Here is a 15,149-nt window from a genome sequence, read left to right as displayed (position 1 = left end):
GATCTGATGGTTGCTAAGCACAGAGGATCATGGATTTGTTTGAAAGGGGTGTGGTTCACCTTGGGTTGGTTGCCAGTATCAGAAATGTGCAACCATGTACATCACTTCAAGAAAAATGAGCAGCTTATCAGGGACACTAAAGTGACGCCCTGACCTCAAGGACAACCAGAGCCTGATTCCGGAGCCTTTCTTGCTTGCTCCAAGGGGGCTCTCCCCAGGCCTGTGAGGATGCCATGAAACACGCTCTGTGGAAACACCATACCTCTGGCTCTGGAGGAGGCTGACTTTATTCTTCAGGACCCATATCTAGAACTTTAAGGGATAACTTCATTGTCCCACCTTGGGGCAGATGGACCAACTATGTGGTCCAACCAACAAGGCTGCAAGAGGAAACTGCAGCTGCACTTAACTGGCGGGAGTAAGGCAGTGGGCTTAGGATCCCCAGGGTAGAGGGCAGGGACCAGGCTGGTGAACCTGTGCACACCATGGTTAGGTTTACAGTTTCACCACAGTTTGCTCTTTGCGTTCTCTGACCGTGTGGTTTCAGATCCCTCTTGTCTCCAGGGATCTTCTGAGCCTCCTAGTGTCCCCACAGGCAATGCTGCTGCTTTACAGGACCTGAGAGCCTGTACCTCAATCCTGGGCGTGATTTCCCTCCTAACCCCAGCTGGCCACTAGGTGGTGCCAAAACTGGTCAGCTGCATGAATGTGACACAGGCTTCCCGCAGCGAGAGACAAGGAGGAGCTGGGAGAGGGTGGAACCTCCTTTGGGGTATGCTGATATGGTCTTGAAGCCAAGGTATAGCATTCCACTTATGGGAGCATTAATTCTGGGGACGTGGTCTTAGAGAAGCCTGTTTTGGGGTAAATTTGTGATAACACATTTCCACGCTATGAATAAAAGAGGAAGATAAGGAGGGGAGAGGATCCAGGCCATGTGCTCGGTGCCGCTCAGGGTGGGAGTGCTGCTGGAGCCATGCAGACATAAAGGCTGGGGGTGGGTGCAAGGCTGTGGGGGCCCTGGGGGCCGTATTGGCACCTATGGCATTTTCAGGAGCTCCCAGACTGCATTCCTAGCTGGTCAGCGTCTTCCAGAGATGGGAACTGGGATGCCTGCTCCTCTACCTGCTGTTGGGGCCACGTCGTGCCTGCTTCTCTTTGAGATTCAGCCTCCCGTTCCCTCACACACAGGCCTTCTCCGACCTCTTCTCTCTTCCTCCTTTCTCCTCCCTCTCCCTCCTCCTCCTTTTCCACCCCTTCTGCTCTCCCCTTTCCTCTTTCTTCTCCCCCTCCTTTCTTTCCTTTTTGTCTTCCCCCTTTTCCCTTCCCCGCCTTTCTTCCTCCCCACCTTCAACTGTCTGGACCGTCTCAGCTTCCAGGTTTGTATTTCCATCAGCAACCAGTTAGTACCTTGGCTTCTGTGGTGCTCAGTCTTGATTGGCTTGGAAGGATGCTTGTCTTGGTTACTTTTCTCTCCTTGCTGAGACAAAATACCCAACTCCCAAAATTAAGGAAGAAAAGATTTATTTAGCTCACAGTCTGTGGAGGTTTCAGTCCATACTCGGCTGGCTCCAAGGCAGGGTGGCACGTGGCAGAGGGCAACTGTTCATGGCAGCAGAAAACAGCAAAAGCAACAAGAGCAAAAGGGAAGAGGGGTGGCAAGCAGCCTCTTTCCCTCCCTTCTATCATCCAAATGCACATCAGAAGGAGGAAAATAATATGAAGACTAGTACTAGTCAGGGTTCTCCAGAGGAACAGAATCAGTAGGAAACGTGTATAATTCTGCAAACTGTGTGCCCCAGGGCGGGTGCAGCACTCACACCCATAATCCCAGTGTTGGACCATGGATCAATCGTGAACTCTGAAAGCCCACCCCATGACTGCAGGAGGTTTTGCGGGGACATCCAGACACAAACCATAACAATACTCTTATGCTCTGGATCTAAAATGTCTCCCCAAGATCTCATGTCATGGAAAGCAATTGGATCAGGGGGGCATTATACTCATCAGTGAGCCCACCCGTTGATGAGCTCAGTAGCTGAGTGTGCTGTCAGGGGTTGGGGCAGGGTTGGAGGTGGGTCACTGCAGGGAGGGATCCTGAAGGGTACATTCCAGCTTGTCCTCTTCCTCCTCCCCCTCTTCTTTCCTCCAATTCTTCTTCTAATTCTTGTCTCCTTCTCCTTCCCTTTCCTTCTTCTCCCTTCTCTCTTCCTTCTTCTCCTTCCTCTCTTCCTTCCCTCATGCTCCCTCCTTCTCTCCCTGCCAACTCCTTGCTGCCTTGGCCTGAGGAGTTTTCCTCTGTCATACCCTTCTCCTAAACTATAGAGCCAACCAATCATGGACTGAATCTCACCGGAAATCACGAGCCAAATGAACCTCTCCTCCTTCAAGTTGTAGGTGTTTGCTATTTTGTGTCAGCAGCAGAAACGCTGACTGGTACAGATTTTGGGATACAAAGTGTAGTTGATGCTGTAACTGTAACTAATCACGTATCTTTAAGCCCTTAGAAATAGTTTATGGGAGGAGTTTGGAAATCTTTGGAGATGCAGGCTAGAGACGCTTTAAAATGGTGTTAAGAAGTCTGTGGGTGCTGATTGGAATGCAGACAGTAAAGACCAGGCACAAGAGATTTTAACTGGGAACAAGGGCTCTATTGGCAATTGAGCTAGAGGTCATGTGGGTCATACTCTGGCAAAAAACTGTTTACCCTTTACTCATGTCCTGAGACTTTGTAGGAAAGTGATACTCAGCGCTTTGGACTAATTGATCTGGCCGAGGACATTTCAAGACAGCTCAGGGCTGTGGCATGGGTACTACTGGCTGTTTTTAGCCATATCTACAGTGAGAACAAGGAGGGGAAATACATCAGAGCTCAATGATTTGAAAAATTTGCAGCCTGACCAGAAAGAAAACACTTGTAAAATAGAGGGACTGAAGGGAGTGAGAATGCTAAAAAAGAAAAAAAAAATTAGTCTTAAAAACAAGCCAGGTACTTTGCACCAGAACAATAGGAAAGATGGCTTGAAGGAACTGCAAGATCCTACCCTTCTAGGTACAAAGGGGTAAGTGAATAAAAAGCTTGGAAAGACTGCTTTGACAAGACAGCCTGCAAGGAGGCCAGCTCGTTCTGGGCTGCCTGTGGAACTGTTTTCCAGAGCTCAGCCAGGGCACTCAGAGGTTGCTCTGGAGATATTCCCAGAGAGCCCTGTTACTGCTGCCACTCACACCCTGATATTATCCACACCAGGATGGCGCTGGTTATGCAAACACACAGAACGCAAAAGTCATGGAAGTTTCTACCTAAACTTCAAAAGAAAGCCCAGGACGCCAGACAGTGTGGCTCTGATAGGGCAAAGTATGAAGCTGTGAGAGTGAGGCAGTAGGAGCAGTGGAAACTGCGGGAAGCTGGAGATGCCGGGAGTGTGAATCATGTGCTGAAGAAAGCCTAGGGAGTGAGCAAAGCCAGCCCAAGACAGAGGCTACGTGAACTACAAACAGCAGGACCGCAGGGGCAGGACTGTCCACGCCCTTGGGAACTCAGTCCTCAGCATCACCTGCCCCAGGAGCCGCACACAGGGCCGCAAGACTTAACATTTGCCTTGCAGGGTTTCAGTCTTGCTTCCGTCCCGTTCCTTTCGATCTCCTTATTTCTCCTTTTTAGAATGAGAATGTCTACCTTGCGCCATTGTAGGTTGAAAGTATTTCTTTCTTTTTAAACAGGGGCTCACAGCTAAGAGTTTGCCTTGAGTCTCAGAGGAGACTTGGATTTTTAAACTTGGATTTTTTAGCAATGCTGGAGCTGTTGACTTTGATGACTCTTAAGCAGTGCCCTAAACGCACTTTGCATAATGACATGCACATGAGCCTTTTGGGAGCGAGGCTAGAACATTATGGCTTAGATCTAAAATTGCCCCTAAAGTCTCAGGTGTCATTGGGTCATGGTGATTGGGTCATGGAGGTGCCACAGTCCTCAGTGAACTCATCCATGACGTGCTCAGTAGCTGAGTGTGCTCTTAGGAGGTAGGACCTGGTGGAAGGTGAGTCTCTAGAAACATGGCCTAGAAAGAACTGCTGTCCTCAGTTCTCTTTCTCTCTCTTCCTTCCTTCTCTCTGTCTTTCTCTCCTCTCCTCCCCTCCCCTTACTCACTCCCCCCTCTTTCAAGTCCCTTTCTTCCCCTTCCTCCCCTCCCACATAAAACCATAAACCAAAAAAACCTTTCCTTGTTTAAAGTGTGGGTGTCATGCATTTTGTCCCAGCAGTGAAAAGCTGACCAATACAGATTTCAACTCTCAGTTCTCAGTGGGTAGATTATGACTGCTCCACCCTCTGAGTCAGATGTGCCAACAGCCACGTACTTCTGTAGCCATGGGGACCAGGTACAAAGTTCACAAGTGGATTCTGGGGTGCTCTCCACGGGAGAGGGGTTGGCACAGAAGAAGAGTTTGTAGACAAGACGATCCCACAAAACGGGTGCTCTGGAAGTCACTGGCGCATGCTCAGACGCAGCACTCACAGGGAGAAGCCCCACTTGCTCAGGGGAGCTGCCCCTCACCAGAGGCTTCAATGTGCTCCTCCCATGTGACACTGTCTTGGGAATCCCTGGGGCCCCCATGCTCACATCACTAAGGTGTGTCCCCTGCTGGAAACTTCTATCCCATTGCACAGCACCACGGTTTCTTGCTAATATAGCCAGTGGTCAAAGTTATGTATGGAAATATCCATTTTCCAGAAGTTTGTAGTGCCTGTGTCTAGTTTTGTTAATGTATTTCACTACATTACAACAAAGTGTGCTGTTACTAATTACACCCATCTGTGCATATAGAATTGGAGGGAGTGGTACAACAAAGTGGCTCAGCTTCTGGCCCCACCCCTCACCCCAACATGTGCTTCTGGCCCCGCCTGGGACTGTTGTCTCCAGAGAAAGCCTGTTCAATGATGAGGCTGGACACCACGCTGAGCAGGAGCCGAGCACCAGCGCCCTGTGCCTAACGCTCTGGCCTCCAGCAAGCCACCTGCCCTCTCTAGGCCTTCCAGATGTAGGAGAAAACCCAACAGCGTCAGAACTGCCAGATAAATTTGAACTTGAGATAAGGAGCTAATAGCTTTCAGTATAAAGATGTTCCAGATGGTGCAGAGAAAAATTTTTCCTTGCTATCTGAATATTATACTAAAAAAATTGTTGTGGATTATCCGCAATTAACTGGATCTCTTATATTTTATGTTTTAACCCTAAAGGACCCACAGCTTCATCAGTAAAATGAAAAAACAATGTAACCCAGCTTTTCTAGGCTTATTGTGTGGAATTTATGAGATAACACAAATAAGGCTTTGTTTGTCACATTCGTCAATGCTCCCGTAACGTTCACCCTTCCATCTAGTATAGGCTCCTTGTTGGTAGTCTTAGTTCCTGCTTGTTGCTCTGGGACATTATTAAACTTTTGCATTCAGATCTCTATCAGTTTGGATGATACGATACGTGGTCATCACAAGTGTTAAGACCAGGCGTTTCTGCCAGTTTATCTCCTTGTAAATTGAAATGTAGTCCTTCATTTTAACCACCAGATGGCACTGCAAAGCATTAAACAGAATGAAAAGGGAAGGTATCTGCGTAATACTGACCTCTCCGGATCGATTCCCTTCCCATGCCCAAGACAGACGCGCGCGCGCGCGCGCGCGAACACACACACACACACACACACACACACACACACACACACACACACACACAGCCGGGCGCGCGCGCTCCTCGCATTTTATTCACAGCAATTGAGTGACTCAGGAACTCTATGAATACTCACCCTAAAGTTGGAACACACATCAGTAAAGAGTATAATTATAAAACCCATGAGTGATTCTCCTCCAGCCATGTTTTATTTTTGAATTTTAAAAATCACATTTCTTCTCTCATAATTCAGGCTAAACTTAACCAGAACACCCTGTGGTCTACACGAGCAGGAACCTGTTTCTCATTTCTTTAGCGTCTCCTCAGTGTCTGGAGCTGTGGTGCGGATGAGCATTGTCAGAGGACGGTTTAGAGACACCCGGTCCCCAGGGCGGCGGCACTGGTGGCGGCGTGGACCGGGCGGAGATGAGGCCTCGCCGAAGGTCCTTGGGTCCCTAGAGCTGTGCTCGTGAAGGAGCTGTGGGTCCTCACAGTCTCTGCCTTTTTTTTTTCTGTCAGCTCCTTGATGCTCTACCACCTTTGTCAAAGACCCAAATCAATGAGGCCACCCATCTTGGACTTGAACTCCTGGAAACATGAACCTAAGTAAAGCTTGCTTTTGCTTGATGAGTAGGCTGTGTCCAGGGATTTCACGGCTGTGATACAAGCTGACTGACGTACTGGGTGTTCCCGGTATGTGTCATAGGTGGATACACAGTGCATGCGGAAAGAAGGAAGGGAGGGAAGGAGGAAGGAGAGAAAGCAAGATGGATGGAAGGGAGGGAGGAAGGGAGGGAGGGAGGGACATGGGTATTAAGAAAATAAATATATGGATCTTTATTTCTGGAAGTTGGAATGCTGTTACCCAGTTGAAAGTACATATTTATTTACATGTAGGAAAAGATCCTTACAGCATCAGAGATTATTAAATATGCCTCTTAAAAGAGAAAATTAAATCCTCTTTTTTGAGAGTGAGATGAAAAAGAAACAAAAGGCTAAAATATCACCAGGTCAAGTTTTACTTATTCTACTCCAATGGGAAAATGAAGGCCCAGTATGAAAATAACAGGCCTTATTTTCCCTTTAGTGAAAAAACACATTTGAGGGAGATTTTCTCTTAAGACTGAGCATTCAGGGAAGAGCACGTACCCATCAACAGGCTGACCAGTCACAGAAAACTTCTTTCCGTGTCACTTTCCTCCCTGTTCCATCAATAAATAATGCACACACATGGCATGGCAACAAACCTGTCAGCAAAACAAGAGAGTAAAGAGAAGCATTTCCAGACACTAAATACCATTTGCTGTGTGAATGACAATCATGTGTGTATTTTTTAGAGAAAAGAAACATGTAATCGCAACAAAACACTCCAATGTCACACAACTATCCACAATAACATCCACGGGAGTCTGAGAACTGAAAGCAGACAGGAGACGCACTTTCTATTCTGTGGCCGACACCAACACCATCTGGTGCTGACGCCCAAAGAGTACTTTTGCAGTAAAACGAATACACTTCATTGAACCAGAGAAAGCAAGTGTTATCCAGGCATAATGAGTTTCCCACATCCCAATGTCTCTTTTTTTTTTTTTTTGGTTTTTCTCCGGTACCGGGAACCGAACTCACGACCTTGCACTTGCCAGGCAAGCGCTTTGCCGCTGAGCTAAATCCCCAGCCCCCCAATGTCTCTTTAAAGAAAACTTTCCTCCTCTGCTCCCTTTGTCACAGCAGCAGAAGTTCTCTCCAGGGCAATACATGTAGACCCACAGGTCCCAGGGGATGTGGCAGCGCTGTAAAGGAAACAGAATGGAGATTTCCAAGACAGAATGTCCACAGCTGGTGGTCAGAAGCCCACATCCTGGACCCTACTAGTTGACTGCATCTTGTTGTATCAGTGTGGCTTCTTCAGCTGTTATAAGCATTGGCATCTATTATGGTTCAGACATGTTCTGTCCTCCAGTGGGTCTTTGTCTTGAAGGCTTGGCTGCTAATGGGCTTTGGGACCAGTGATTGGACCATGAGGGCTCTAATTTCATCACTGGATTAATCCACTGTGTGATCATCATTTGATGACCTTACTGGGAGATGGTAGAAATAGGGGATAGGAGCCAGCTGAAGGGAGGGAGCCATGGTTCTGGGGAGACTGGTCCCCACCGCTTTCCTCTCTTGCTCTTTCCTTCTTTATTTACTGGCTGCCATAAGGTCAGCAGTTTCCCCCACCATCTTCTGCCATGATGTTCTGCCTTGGAGTCAACTGACCATGGACTGAACTCTCAGAAGCTATGAGCCAAAGCGAACCTTTCCTCATGTAACTCGTGTAGGTCAGATATTTGGTTACAGCAACAAAAGCTGACTAACATAGCATCTAACTCCATCACAAGCAAAATATGGGAGCATACTGGGCAGCTTCTAGTGTAGAAGCTGCTAGAAAATGTGGCTCAGAGGCAGAACTAGATCCTGGTTATGCTGCAAGACTTTCTCAGCCCTCTGGTTCAGGCACCATCTGTGCAGAAAGTGTACTCCCACTACCTTTTCCCAACCGTACGGCTCCTATCAAGGAATCTGCCTGGCATAGTTTGGGTCCCTTGTCTGCCCACTGACCAGCACTGGTCAGAATGCCCTTGATTAACAGCGCCAGCAAGGCCACACAGGGTAGGGAGAGTACTCTTCCAAAAAGAGGTGTGATGTTTCCAGATGGTGAACGGATGTTGGTAACAAACAGCGGCAGTGTCACTACTGGGTTTCACTGAGAGAACCTTCCCCCTTCTGCCCGCATGCTTGCCTTCCCATAGAGCAGGACTTTCTTCTCTTGTAGAAGAGTCTAGGAGACACGGCCCTTGTGTCCAGGAGACTCGGCCCTTTTCCCTTCCACCTCTCACTCAGTCTTCCCATTGGGAGGTGATGCTCCCAGACAGAAATGAAATACTGACAGCTTGTGTGGCCCTGCTGTCCGAGCTTGCTTTGGGGCAGGCCAAGCCCCAGGGACTGTGTGCCTTCACACACCTGTCCTCCCTATGAGAAGTCCCCAGGATGGAGGCTCAGAACAAGACTGGAGCCCTCTGAACACTGAAGGGCATGCAGGATACTGCCCTTCAGCTGGAGAGTGCAAGGTGGATCAGGCCCCTTCCTGGGACTCCCTGGGTATCATTGCCCATGTGCCTCACTTTGTCCTAAGGCCCATCAAGGATGCTGGGGTGAGCTGCCCAGATCTCCCCTTTGAGATCAAGATCCTCAATTCCCCAGCTGCCAGAAGTGTGACTCATGTGGCTCACAGTCAGGTGGTATCACCAGGGATAGCCCTCAGCCAAAGGGAGCTTTTTTGCCCAAGCTCTCACCCCTCTCTCCAGGTAAGCCCAGATCCAGGGACCACCAGTGTGAGAGCAGAAGGTCCACTCCCCAGACTCCACATCAAAGAAGGGCTGTCTCACACTCTTTGCTCCCCATGAGCTGGTTAAAGCCACTGTCACAACTGTAGCACTCCATTTCTCCCCAGCCAACCTGGCAGCCTCACCCTTGCTCATGTACCACCCAGTGACACTCTGCATGCAAATCTCCATCTCAGCAGCTGACTGATGACCATGTGTGCTAGGGCTGGACCAAGGAAAAGGACTCTGAGATGGATTTGGAAGTATGACCTTCACTATCTGGCAAGTAAAGACGACTACACAGACAGTTCCTGAAATAGTCCCACGTACCCAGACAGTCCCATTCCAGGAGCAGTTTGGGGTCCTCCTAAGGGAAGATGGGACTGGGTACCAGAGAGAGGGGATGCACAGCTGGGGCTGGGGACACAGTAACACAGGACTATAGTTTCCAAGGCTGTGGCTGGTACCACTGATGCACTGGAGAAACTCAGGAAACCTAAGGGTGATCAAAATTGCAAGCCAGAGGTGGAAACTTGAGGGGCAGTAAATCTAGAGACTCAGCAACTGGACAGTTACACAAGATGAGAATCAGGCACCGGACTTCAAAATGAAGGTAACAGAGTTCCAGGGATGATTAACATCTCAACCCTGGCAACACTGATGTTATGGTTTAGAAGTAAAATGTCCCCCAAATGTCTCGTGTCTTCAGAGGTGGGCTTGTTGGAAGGTGATTGGATCATGGGGTGCTAGACTTGTCAGTGGATTCACTCATTGATGAGTTCATGGCTCAACATGCTAGTGGGAGATGCAGCCTGGTCAGAAGTGGTGGGTCACTAGAGGCTAAAGGTATACCTTGTCCCCAGCCCCTCTGTTTCTCTCTCTGCTTCTTGGCCACCATGGCATGAGCAGCTCTCCTCGACCATGCTATTTTATCATACTGTTTCTACCTTGAAACTGTAGACCATGGACTGAACCCCCTGAAACTGTGAACTACGATAAACCTTGCTTTCTAAGTTTTCTAAGTTATTGGTGTTGGGTATTTTGTCCCAATGATGGAATAATAATTAACCCACCTGCTATGCAAGAGAAGAGCCTTGATGGAGAAAAACCAAGACCTGGAACTTGGGTGGTAACATCTGGGTCAATATACCTGGAAATCCTAAAGTCTCGGGGTCTGCAGCAGTGGCTCACTGTCCCCTGATTAATATACCCCTTCAACCTTGCTCACGGGAAATGTAGTCCCCTGTATTTAAGAAAATGTGTGACTCCATTTTCTTCACAGGACAACCCCAAACTCATGATCAGGCCACATCAGGACTAAGTTGGAATACAATCAGCTAGGGGAGTGTTGGGTTAGCTAAGACAGAAATGGACTCTAGCCCAGCAGAAATTTAGGATATAATATGTTCCAGCAGGAGCTGGGAAAATGTGTGGGACTTTGTAACAGATACTTTCTTCATTGCTGAGACACAATACCCAACACTCAAAACCTAAAGGAGGAGAGGTTTGTTATAGTTCACATTTCAATCCATGGTCAGATGGCTCCAAGGCAGGGTGGTGTGGCAGAAGGACATGGCAGAGGAGAGCTGCTCACAGCATGGTGGACCAGAGCTGAAGGTGAAGGGAGGAGCTGAGGAGGGAGGTGCACATCCTTCCAGGTCCTTCCCATAGTAACCCACCTCTTCTGACCAAACCTCACCTCCTAACAGAAAGTCAACTATGCCACCTCTTAACCCAACCACCTTTCAAAACACTGCCTATGAGTGCATGAGGCTCTTGGGGGACATCTAAGTATGAACCATAACAGACTTGTTCCCAAGTGTAGTAGATTCAGTGAGTGCTTGGCATGGGTCTAAATCACATCACTTATCAATTTGGAAGCACCTTTCTGGGATGTAGAATTCAACATCCCAGCAAGGTCCAGAGCTGTGCAACTAGGCTGGCCCTTGAAAACTTGGGGAAAGTGACAGCCCATAGAATGCAAAAGACAAACAGCAGAACTGCAGAGGCAGAAGATGGGAGAGGATCAAGGACTCTGAGAAGCATGTGCCCCGGAAGATGTACACCACGTGTGACCCAGAAAGTGGCCAGTAACTGTGTCACAGGGAAGGACCTGGAGGAAACCGTGCTTACAAAGTGGTAAGGGTTTCACTGGTGAGAAACCACCAGCATTGTTAGGAAGTTAGGTGGTGGCTGGTAACAGGAAATGCTACAGCAGGGCTGGGCTCCTTGGTAGCAATGGAGAGAAGGGAACTTGAAAGCATTCCAGGCCAGGTGGCAGCATGTCATCACCAGCAACCAGATGGGCACAATTATTGTAACAGACGCAAAACTGAAGAGTCAGCTAGAGGACTCTGAGCCACAGAGGACTCTGGAGACAGTTCCCAGGACAATGTCCCCAAGAGCAGGATAGATGAACATTCAGTAAGGGCACTGCCCTCTTAACACATCCACCAAAATCAGGGGTGGAAGAGCAGGGGGCCGAGGGCTGCCACCCAACAAGTTATGCCAGCCACCCAGTTTCTAGGCCTGAACTACTTCTCAGGGCTGAACCTCATAAACTGCAGGAGAGGGCTGGTTCTCAGGAAAAGGGACTCCACAACACCACAGAAAGTGCATATGGTAACTGTCCCTCAGCTTGATCCCCAACCACTTCCATGAGTGGCTTCACATTGAGGGCAGCTCGAGGACTGCTATGTACAGGTCAACACTGATACTCAGGTCCAAAGCTCCATTATGGTGCCCCTGGTGGTGGGGCCATAGTGAGACTGGATAATAGACTCTTGGCCCAGCTCCAGCAATTTTGCAGACTCACCCAAGAGGAATTTCCCACCCACCACGTGTAATTGGATTGCACACACATGGAAGTAGGAAAAACCCACCTAATATGAATTGAATTGTGTCTTTCCCCAAAACTCATATGCTGGAGTCCTGATCCCCAGTATTTCAGAGTATGAGTGTATTTGAAAATAGGGTCATTACAGATGTAGTAAATTTAGTGAGATAAGATCATGAGAGATGGTCCCAACCAACACAACTGATATACAATTGAAAAATCTGGACACATAAACACACACATGGACAATGCCATGTGAAGACAAAGGCAAAGATCAAGATGATGCTTCCACAAGCCAAGGACCCCAAAAGTTGCAACCCCCAGAAGATAAGAGATAGTCTTAGAAGGGATTCTTTCTCACAGTGCTCAGAAGGAAGTAATCCTGTTGATACCTTGGTCTCAGATTTCTAGCCTCTAGAACTGTGAGACAATAAGTGCCTGTTCCTAAGCCACTGGGTTTGTGACACTTTGTGATGTGAGCCCTGGTTAATCTAATGCACTATGCACAGATTCCTCATTTGTGGAGTAAGAGCTATCATGGTGGGGAAAGCAAGAGCATCCTGATGAGATTGTCTTCAGACAATCCAAAACTACACTGAAAATGGACTACAACCTCACTACCTGCAGCCCCTGGGTGCTCACAGTGGCCCTAAAGACATGGTGAAGGAAATGCTCCCAGTGGAAAGAGTTTCAAGCAATGCACCTTCATCCACTTGGATCAGAAAGTCAAGTGCTTGAAGTTAGACTGTAATAGACTCATGGCCAGTGGTAAAAATCTTAGCTGGTTGTTCAGTGGCTTAGAAGAAGAGAGATTTGAAGTTGGGTGACCAGGAAGCCTGTGGATCATCTTATAGGAGAGACTAGTGTGCTCAGACATCTTCACATTCTGTGTTAGTTTCCACCCGAGACCACTCTCCATGGAAGACATCAAAAAACCAAGAGACACAATGGCTGGGCCCTTCAGGTCAGAGGAGTTGGATACAAGAGCACAAGGGTTAAAGTTCAAGGCAGATCCAAGACATTCTCTCAACCATCTCACCAACAAATGAAGCAGAGCTTGGTTTTTCAGTTGTTCAAAATTCAGAAAGGAAATGCACCTCCAAAATCCCAATACACCCAACACCCCCATTTACTAGTCATGCAATCTCAAGGAACTTACTTGATTTTGCCGAGTCCATCTAAAACAATGGAATAATCTCATCTATGACCCATCCCACTGTAATTGGTGTAAGTTACTTACATAGTGCCTGACATCCAGCCAAAGTGCTGGAAGTATCAGTGTCTCACCCTATAAAACTCAGGCAGGGAGCAGATGCAGAACCCCTTATTTAATTTCTTTAATTTCAGCCCTCCCTGTACTCTTCCTAGAAGAATATTTGATGGTGATAACTTAAGGTACCTGCAGTTATCTCTAGGAAACTCAGTCAGCAAGGAGTTAATTCTCTTCTTGCTCATCCTCCGGATGGCATCCAGTTACCATGAGTATTAGATAGCATCTTGGTGTGAAGGGGAGAGTCCGGTACTCAGGTGTCATCACCAGTGCTGACACCTGCAGGGACACACGATGCCTCCTGATTCTTGGCCAGCAACACCCAAGGTGTCTGTGCGCCCTCCAGTCTCACATGGTTTCGGGTACTGTTTCCTGACGCCAGATGCACAAGGTCTGAGCTTCAGTGTTTCCTGTATGAATTTTTCACAGTGACATTTAACTTCCTAGTCTTAGATTTCTTCTTGGTAAAGTGAATTACTCCTCCTTGGTTGTATGGATGGAAAAGACAACAAAGGAACTCAGCCAGCCCCTCAGGGTAGTCAGGCTCAGCACATGTCAGCCATTATGACATCCTGAGCTTCTGTTCCAAGGCACCTATTGTTGATGTCCTTTATTTGCAGTGATACTATTTTGATATGGAAATATACATTTATATGTCTTCAGACTTATATTGTTCTTTATAGACCCTTGATCTCCATCTGCCCACAGGCACCCAACAGGAAGTGACCTTTCCCTATGCTAAAACTCAAAAGTGAACACACCACAATTCTAAATGTATGCTAATGATAATGTTGGACTACTTAGGAGAGTATTAATTACTTTCTCAACTCTGTGAAAAAATGATCTACACCCACAATTTGAAGAAGAGGTCAATTTGACTAACAGTTCAGGGGATTCAGTCCATGGTCAGCTTGCTCCAAGAGAGAAACATCACAGTGGCAGGGTGTGATAGAGGAACCTTGCTCAATTTATGGTGGCCCAGAAGCGGACAGAAAAAAGAGGGAGCTGGGGACAAGAACTCACCCTTCCAGGTCATCCTTCCATGACCAGCTTCCAACCAGGCCCCACTTCTTAACAGCACATTCAGCTAGAAACTCATCAATGGATGGATCTACTAACGAGTATAGCACCTCCATGATCAAGTTACCTTTCAAAAGCCTCACTTCTAAACACTCAAGACTGGGACGGGACACTTTGGATCTAAACCATAACATTCCAATCCTGATCCTCAAAAGGTTCCTGTCCATCTCATTATGCAAGATGCAATTTAGTCCGTCTCTAAGAGCTGCCAAAGTCTCAACAACTACAGCATTGCTGAAAAATTCAAATCCAAAGTCTCCTTTGAGACTCAAGGCGAGCTCTTAGCTGTGCGTCCCTGTAAAAATAAAAAAAGTTAAATACAGTGGTGCCTCTGTTCATGAACTTGATTCTTTCCACAGTTCTGGTCACCAGTTGAGTTGGATGAGAGCTGCGTCAAATTCAATGATTAGTTTCAACGTTGACCCCATGGGGAAATTTGTTTCAGTTCTCATCCAGTTCAGTTTGTGACCACAATCATGCAGAGAGTTGAGTTTGTGAACCAAGGGACCACTGCACTTCTAATATACAATGGCACAAGATAAACATTCCTGTTCCAACAAGGAAGAATAAGGATATAGAAAGGACTCAATAAAAGCAAAACTAAAATTCATGGGGCAAACATTAAATCCTGTCATTCCATATTCAGCACCCAAACCAAATTGTACTGAAATGTGAGCTCCAAATGGTTTGGGCAGCTCTGCCATGCAATCTTGATGGCAGAGAAGCCCAGAAGTCATCTCTCTTGGGCTGATCCTGCTCCCTACATGCAGCTTTCTTTAGAAGATGCTCCACATTCTTAGCATCTCCAAGTTCCTGGGGTCTCCCCTGCACCTTCATCTTCACTCTCACAGCTTCATTCACTACGCTGTCAGGGGCACACTGCCTGGTCTCCCAGGTCACCCTTTTAAATGTACATGGAAACCTCCATGAACCCA

At 47.5% G+C, this 15,149-nt stretch overlaps 1 long non-coding RNA gene across 1 annotated transcript; it reads right to left on the bottom strand.

The window, feature by feature from the left end:
- Positions 1 to 5,874: 5,874 nt before the first annotated feature.
- On the bottom strand, positions 5,875 to 13,633 carry LOC102027611. The gene is made up of 3 exons (XR_259623.1): positions 13,264 to 13,633; positions 6,813 to 6,910; positions 5,875 to 6,343 (listed from the first exon to the last, which is right to left on the bottom strand). It is a non-coding gene; the product is annotated as an uncharacterized LOC102027611 (long non-coding RNA).
- Positions 13,634 to 15,149: the final 1,516 nt, after the last annotated feature.

This window comes from Chinchilla lanigera, unplaced genomic scaffold (assembly GCF_000276665.1).
Source record: "Chinchilla lanigera isolate Chin_1 unplaced genomic scaffold, ChiLan1.0 scaffold00006, whole genome shotgun sequence".
Lineage (NCBI taxonomy): Eukaryota > Metazoa > Chordata > Mammalia > Rodentia > Chinchillidae > Chinchilla > Chinchilla lanigera.
This window is presented reverse-complemented; position numbering and strand designations above follow the sequence as displayed.